This window comes from Loxodonta africana, chromosome 7 (assembly GCF_030014295.1).
Source record: "Loxodonta africana isolate mLoxAfr1 chromosome 7, mLoxAfr1.hap2, whole genome shotgun sequence".
NCBI lineage: Eukaryota > Metazoa > Chordata > Mammalia > Proboscidea > Elephantidae > Loxodonta > Loxodonta africana.
In genome coordinates, this window is record NC_087348.1 from 133,985,148 (window position 1) to 133,993,610 (window position 8,463).

Here is an 8,463-nt window from a genome sequence, read left to right on the forward strand (position 1 = left end):
AAACTTCATCCAAACCCTAACCCTAACCTTAACCGTAAACCTAAACTTAATCCAAACCCTAACCTTAAACCTGCCTCTACCCATAACGCTAGTCCATCTGTAACCCTAAACCTAACCCTTAATATAGCCCTGAACCTAACCCTAAACCTAATCCTAGTCCTAGACCTAATCATAACCCTAACCCTAACTCTAACCTTGACATAAAGAGAACACTAACTCTAACCCTAAAACTGGACCTAAACCTAAATCATCCCCTACATCTAACCCTAGCCCTAACCCTAACTCGAACTCTAACCCTAATCATAACACTAATCCTAAACCCTCACCTTAACTGTAAAACTAACGGTAACCCACACCCTAACACTTAACCGTAACCCCCAACCTAACCCTAATGCTATCCCCAAACTGAACCCTAAAACTAACCTGAAACCCCTGAGCCCTAACGATAACCCTAACCCTAACCCAAACCCTAACCCCTAACACCAAAGCCTAACCCAAACCTTAACCCTAACTCTAACACTAACCCAAAACCTAATCATAAACCTAACCCTAACCCTAAACCAAAGCTAAACATGACCAGAACCACAATTCTTAACCGGAACACTCACCCAAACCCTAACCCTAAACTACACCTCTAACCCCTAACACCTTACCATAACCCTAATCCTAACCCTTATCCTAACCCTCACCCTTAACCTAAACTTCACACTAAACCTAAACCAAAGCATAACCCTAACCCTAAACATAACCCCTAACCCTAACCTGAACCCTAAACCTAACCTTAACACTAACCTGAACACAAACCCAAACTCTAGCCCTAACCCTAAAAATAACCCTCACCCTATCCTAAACTTCATCCAAACCCTAACCCTAACCTCAACCTTAAACCTAAACCTAAGACAAACCCTAACCTTAAACCTAACTCTAACTATAATGCTAGTCCACCTGTAACCCTAAACCTAAGCCTTACAATAGCCCTAAACCTAACCATAAAACTAATCCTAATCCTAACCCTAGACCTAATCCTAACAATAACTCTAACCTTGACCCTAAATAGAACACTCTCACCCTGAACCTGAAGCTAAACCTAAATCTTACCCTACACCTAACTCTAATCCTAAACCTAACCCAAACTCTAACTCTAACCCTATTCATAACACTTACCCTAAACCCTCACCTTAACTGGAAAACTAACCGTAACCTTCACCCTAACCCCAAACCGTATCCCCCAACCTTAATCCTAATGCAATCCCTAACTCTACCCCTAACACTAACCAGAACCCCTAAGCCCTGACGATAACCCTAACCCTAACCCAAAACTTAACCCCTAACACCAAAGCCTAACCCAAACCTTAACCCTAACTCTCACTCTCACTCTAAGACTAACCCTAAACCTCACCCTCACCCCAACCACAACGCCTAACACAAACCGTAAACCTAACACTAACCGTAACACTAAACTTAACACTAATCTAAAATCTAACCCTAAACCAGAAATAAACATAACCCGTAAACTTAACCCTAAACATAAACATAACCCTAACACTAACCTGAAAACGTATCCAAACCTTAGCCATAACCCTAACCCTAACCCTAACCCTATCTTAAACTTCACCCTATCCCTAAGCTAAAACTAACACTAACTTTAACCCTAACCCTACCCCAAAACCTAACCCTAACCTTAACCTTGGCCCACCAGTAACCCTAAACCTAACCCTTACAATAACTCTGACCCTAAACCTCACCCTAAACCTAATCCTAATCCTAACCCTATCCTAACCCTAACCTAACCTTAATCCTAACGTTAACCCTACCATAAAATTAAACCTAACCCTAAACCCTAACCCTAACTCTAACCCTAACCCTAAACGTAACACATACCCAAAACTCTCACCTTAACTGTAAACGTAACTCTAATTATTACGCTAAACCTAAACTTCACCCTAAATATAAGTCTACCCTAAACCTAACGAAAACACTTACCTCTAACCCTAATCCTTAGCCTAAATCTAATCTTAACCCTAAACCCAACCCTAACCACTAGCCCTAACTCTAACCTTAACCCTAACCTTAAACCGAACTCTCACCCTTAACCAAAATTTCACCCTAACCATAACCTTAAAACTACCCTAATTTTATTCAAACCCTAACCTTAATCAAAACTAAAACAAACGCTAAACTTAACCCTACCCCTACCCCTGACCCTAACCTGAACCCTAAACCCTAACCCTAACTCTAACGCTCACGCTTAACATAAACTTCACCTTAACCCTAACCCTAAAACTAAACATAACACTAAATCTCCCCCTAACCCTGACCTTAACCCTAATCTTAACCATAAACCTAATCCTAACCCTAAACTTAACCCTAACCCTGACCCTAACTCTAACCCTAATCCTAACCCTAAAACTTACCCTACACACTCAGCTTAAATGGAAACCTAGCACTAACCCTCACTCTAACATCTAAACCTAAACCCAACCCTTCACCTAATCCTACCTCTAAACTTATCCTAGTCCTACACCTAACCATAACTTAATCCTAACACATACCCTAACCCTAACCCTAAATCTAATCCTAAACTCAACCCTAACGCTAACCCCTAACGCTAACCCTAAGCTCAACCCTCACCGTTAAGTTCAACTTCACCCTATACGTAACCCTAACCCTAAACCGAATCCTAATCCTAACCCTAAACCTGACCCTAACATTAACCCAAACACCTAACCCTAACAGTAAGCCTAACCCTAAGCCTAGCCCTAACCCTAACCTGACCCTAACCTTAACCCAAACACCTAACCCTAAAACTAAACCTAACCCTAAACTATCCCCTAACTCTAGCCCTAAACCTAACCCCCTAACCCTAACTCTGACCCTAACCCTAACCAAAACACCCTAAAACATCACCGTAAGTGTAAACCTAAGACTAACCCTCACACGAACCCCTGACCCTAACCCTGTCCCTAATTTTAACCCTAAACATAACCTAAACCTAACCCTTACCCTAACCCTAACCATAACTCTACACTAACTCTAACATTAACCCTAAACTTAACGCTACCCTAACCATAAACCTAACCCTAATACCCTAAACCTAACCTCTAACACTAACTATAATCCTAACCCTCACCCTTAACCTAAACTTCATAATAATCCTAAACCTAACTCTAACCCTAAACATAATCCCTAACCCTAACCTGGACCCTAAACCTAACCTTAACACTCACCTGAACACATAATCAAACTCTAGCCCTAACCCTAAACCTAAACCTAAGCCAAACCCTAAATTTAAACCTAACTCTAACCAGAACACTAGTCCACCTGTAACCCTAAACCTAAGCCTTACAATAGCCCGGAACCTAACCCTAAACCTAATCCTAAACCTAACACTAGACCTACTCCTAACCCTAACCCTAACTCTAACCTTGAAACTAAGTAGAACACTAACTCTCACCCTGAACCTGAAACTAAACCGAAATCTTACCTTACACCTAATCCTAACGCTAAACTTAACCCTAACACTAACTCTAACCCTAATCATACCAGGTACCCTAAACCCTGACCTTAAGTGTAAAACTAACCTTAAGCCTCACTCTAACCCCTAACCGAATCCCCCAGCCCTAACCCTAATGCTATCCCTAATCCTAACCCTAACACTAACCTGAACCCCTAAGCGCTAACAATAACCCTAACCCTAACTCAAACCCTAACCCCTAACACCAAAGCCTAACCCAAACTTTAACCCTAACTATCACCCTAACTCTAACAGTAACCTAAAACTTAATCATAAGCCTAACCCTAACCCTAAACCAAACCTAAGCATAACCAGAACCACAATGCCTAACTGGAAACCTCACCCAAACCCCAACCCTAAACCACACCTCTAACCCCTAACACCTTACCATAACCATAATCCTAAACCTACACAACCCTAACCCTAAACCTAGCCCTAACTCCAACCACAACGCCTAACACAAATCCTAACCCTCACCCTAACCGTAACACTAAACATAACCCTAACCTAAAATCTAACCTTATCCCTAAAACTAAACAGAACCCCTAAACTTAACCCTAAACCTAAACATAACCTTAACACTAACCTGAAAACGAACCCAAACGTTAGCCATAACCCTAACCGTCACGCTATCTAAAACTTCACCCTATCCCTAACCTAAAGCTAACCCTAACTTTAACCTGAACCCTAACCCTAAACCTAACCCTACACTTAACCTTGGCCTACCTGTAACCCTAAACCTAAACTTTACAATAACTCTGACCCTAAACCTCACCCTAAACCTAATCCTAATCCTAACCCTGAACCAAACCCTAACCTAACCTTAACCCTAACTTTAACCCTACCATAAACTTAAACCTACCCTAAACCTAAACCTAACCTTAACCTTGGCCAACCTTTAACCCTAATCCAAACCCTTACAATAACTCTGACCATATCCCTCACCCTAAACCTAATTCTAATCCTAACCTTAACCTAACCTTAACCATACCATAAACTTAAATCAAACCCTAACCCCTAACTCTAATTCTAACCCTAACACTAGCCCTAACCCTAACCCTAACCATAACACTTACCCAAAACCCTCACCTTAACTGTAAACATAACTCTAACTCTTACTCTAACCCTAAACTTAACCCTAAATATAACCCTACCGTAAACCTAACTGAAACACTAATCCCTAACCCTAACTCTAACCCTAATCCTTAGACTAAACTAACCTTAACCCTAAACCTAACACTAACCACTAACCCTAAACCGAACCCTCACTCTTAACCAAAATTTCACCCAAAACCATAACCCTAAACCTACCCTAACTTCATTCAAACCCTTACCCTAACCAAAACTAAAACTAAACCTAAACCTAACCCTAACCCAAAACGTAAACCCAACCCTAACCCGGACCCTAACCTGAACCCTAACCCCTAACCCTAACCCTCACGCTTAACATGAACTTCACCCTAACTCTAACCCTAAAAATAAACATAACACTAAATCTCCCCCAACCCTGGCCCTAACCCTAATCCTAACCATAAACCAAACAGTAACCCTAAACTTAACCCAAACCTGACCCTAACTCAAACTCTAACCCTAATCCTAACCCTAAAACTTACCCTACACACTCAGCTTAAATGGAAACCTAGAACTAACCCTCACCCTAACATCTAAACCTAACCCCAACCCTTAACCTAACCTTATCTCTAACCTTAACCTAGCCCTAAACCTAACAGTGAATTAACCCTAACACGTACTCTAAACCTAACCATAAACCTAAACTTAACCGTAAACCTAATCCTAACCTTAACCCTAACACTAACCCTAAGCTCAACCCTCACCCTTAACTTTAACTGCACCCTAAACTTAACCCTAAACAGAATCCTAACCCTAACCCTAAACCTGACCCTAACAGTAACCCAAACACATAAACCGAACCCTAACACTAACCCTAACCTTAATCTAACCTTAACCTGACCCGAAACTTAATGCAAACACATAACCCTAACACTGACCCTAACCCTCATCCTTAACCTATACTTCACCCTAAACGTAAGCCTAAGCCTAACCCTGAAACTAAACCTAACCCTAAACTATCCCCTCACTCTAGCCCTATCCCTACACCTAACCCTAACCCTAACTCTAACCCTACCCCTAACCGTAACGTCCTAAAACATCAGCTTAACTGTAAACCTAACACTAACCATCACAAGAAACCCTAACCCTTTTCCTAACCCTAATCCTAACCTTAACCCTGACCCAATCCTAACCCTTACCCTAACCGTAAACTTAACACTAACATTAACTCTACCTTAACCCTAACCCTAACAATAACTCTAACCCTGACCCTAACCCTAACCCTAACTCTAAACCCTAGAACTAACTCTAACTCTAAACCTAACCCTAACCCTAACCTAGCCCTACCCTTTACAGTAAACCTAGCCTTAACCCTAACCTTACCCCTACCCTAAACCTAACCCTAAACCTAAACCTAACACTAACCTTAACCATAACTGTAACTTTAACCCTAACACTGACTATTAACTGAAACTTCACCCTAACCCTAAGCCTAACTGTAACTCTAACCCTAACCATAACAATTACCCTAAACCCTCACCATAAATGGAAGCCTAAAGCTAACCCTCACCCTAACCCTTAACCGTATCCCCAACCCTAAACCTAACGCTATCTATCCCTCACATTATCCCTAACCCTAACCCTAACGTGAACAGTAACCCAAATCTAATATTAACCCTAAACTTAACCCTTCCCTAACCATAAACCTAACCCTAACACCCTAAACCTAACCTCTAACACTAACTATAATCCTAACCCTAATCCAAACCCTTATCCTAACCCTCACCATTAAACTAAACCTCACAATAACCCTAACCCTACACCTAATCTAAACATAAACACTAACCCTAACCTGAACCCTAAACGTAACCTTTAGCACTAACCTGAACACAAACCCAGATTCTAGCCCTAACCCTAAAAATAACCCTCGCCCTATCCTAAACTTCATCCAAACCCTAACGCTAACTTTAGACCTAAACCTAAACCTAACACAAACCCTAACATTAAATCTAACTCTAACCATAATGCTAGTCCAACTGTAACCCTAAACCTAAACCTTAAAATAGTCCTGAGCCTAATCCGAAACCTAATCCTAACACAAGACCTAATCCTAACCCTAACCCGAACTCTAACCTTGACCCTAAATAGAACACTAACACTAACCCTAAACCTAAATCTTATCCTACACCTAACCTTAACCGTAAACCTAACCCTAACTCTATGTCTAACCCTAATCGGAACACTTATCCTAAACCCTCACCTTAACTGTAAAACTAACCATAACCCTCACTCGAACCCATAACCGTATCCCCAACCCTAACCCTAATGCTGTCCCTAACCCTAACCCTAACACTAACCTGAACCCCTAAGCCCTAACGATAACCCTAACCCTAACCCAAAACCTAACCCGTAACACCAAAGCCTAACCCTAACCTTAAAAGTAATTCTCAAACTAACTCGAACACTAACACTAAAAATAATCATAAACCTAACCCAAACCCTAAACCAAATCTAACCATGACCAGAACCACAATGCCTAACCGGAACCCTCACCCAAACCCTAACCCTAAACTACACCTCTAAATCCTAACACCTTACCGTAACCATAATCCTAACCCTACCCAAACCTAACCCTAAACCTAAACCTCACCCCAACCACAACGCCTAACACAAAAAGTAACCCTAACCCTAACCCTAACCATAACACTAAACTTAACCCTAACCTAAAATCTAACCCAAACCCTAAAACTAAACAGAACCCGTAAACTTAACCCTAACACGAAACACAACCTTAACACTAACCTGAAAACTAAACCAAACCTTAGCCATAACCCTAACCCTAACCCTAAAACTAACCCTTACAATAACTCTGATCTTAACCCTCATCCTAAACCTAATCCTAACCCTGACCATAACCCTAACCTAACCTTAACCCTAACTTTAACCCTACCATAAACTCAAACCTAACCCTAACCCCTAACAATAACTCTAACCTTAACCCTAAACTGAACCATCACCTTTAACCAAAATGTCACCCTACCCATAACCCTAAACCTACCCTAACTTCATTCAAATCCTAACCCTAACCAAAACTAAAGCTAACCCTAAACCTAACTTAAACCCTAACCCTAAAATTAAACCTAACCCAAACCCTAACCCTGACCGTAACCGGAACCCTAACCCCTAACCCTAACTCTAACCCTCACACTTAACATAAACTTCACCCTAACTCTAAACCTAAAACTAAACATAATACTAAATCTCCCCCAACTCTAACCCTAACCCTCATCCTAACCATAAACCTAACCCTAACCCTGAACCTAACTCTATCTCTAACCCTAATCCTAACCGTAAAACTTACACTACACACTCAGCTTAAATGGAAACCTGGCACTAACCCTCACGCTAACATCTAAACCTAAACCCTACCCTTAACCTAACCTTATCTCTAACCTTAACCTAGCCCTAAACCTAACCATGACTTAAACCTAACACTTACCCTAACCCTAAAACTAAACTTAATCCTAAACCTAATCCTAACCTTAACCCTAACTCTAACCCCTAACACTAACCCTAAGCTCAACCCTCACCCTTAACTTAAACTTCACAATAAACCTAATGCTAAACCAAACCCTAACCCTAAAGCTAACACTAAACCTGACCCTAACATTAACCCAAACACCAAAACCTAACCCTAACACAAACCGTAAACGAAACCCTAACCTGATCCTAACCGTAACCCAAACACCTAACTCTAATATTTACCCTAAACCTAATCTTAACCTTCACCCTAAACCTAAGCCTAACCCTAAAACTAAACCGAACTGTAAACTATCCCCTCACTCTAGCCCTAAACCTAAACCTAACCCTAACTCTAA

The 8,463-nt window shown here is 41.1% G+C and overlaps 1 long non-coding RNA gene across 1 annotated transcript in view; it reads right to left on the reverse strand.

The window, feature by feature from the left end:
* Positions 1-1,252: 1,252 nt before the first annotated feature.
* LOC135231761 (uncharacterized) overlaps positions 1,253-8,463 on the reverse strand; it is a 10,457-nt gene continuing 3,246 nt past the window's right edge. The window contains exons 1-2 of the long non-coding RNA XR_010322526.1: positions 7,610-8,463; positions 1,253-7,578 (exon numbers count right to left, since the gene is read on the reverse strand). The exon at positions 7,610-8,463 is cut by the window's right edge and continues 3,246 nt beyond it. This is a non-coding gene — a long non-coding RNA (uncharacterized LOC135231761). The remainder of the gene's footprint in view (positions 7,579-7,609) is intronic.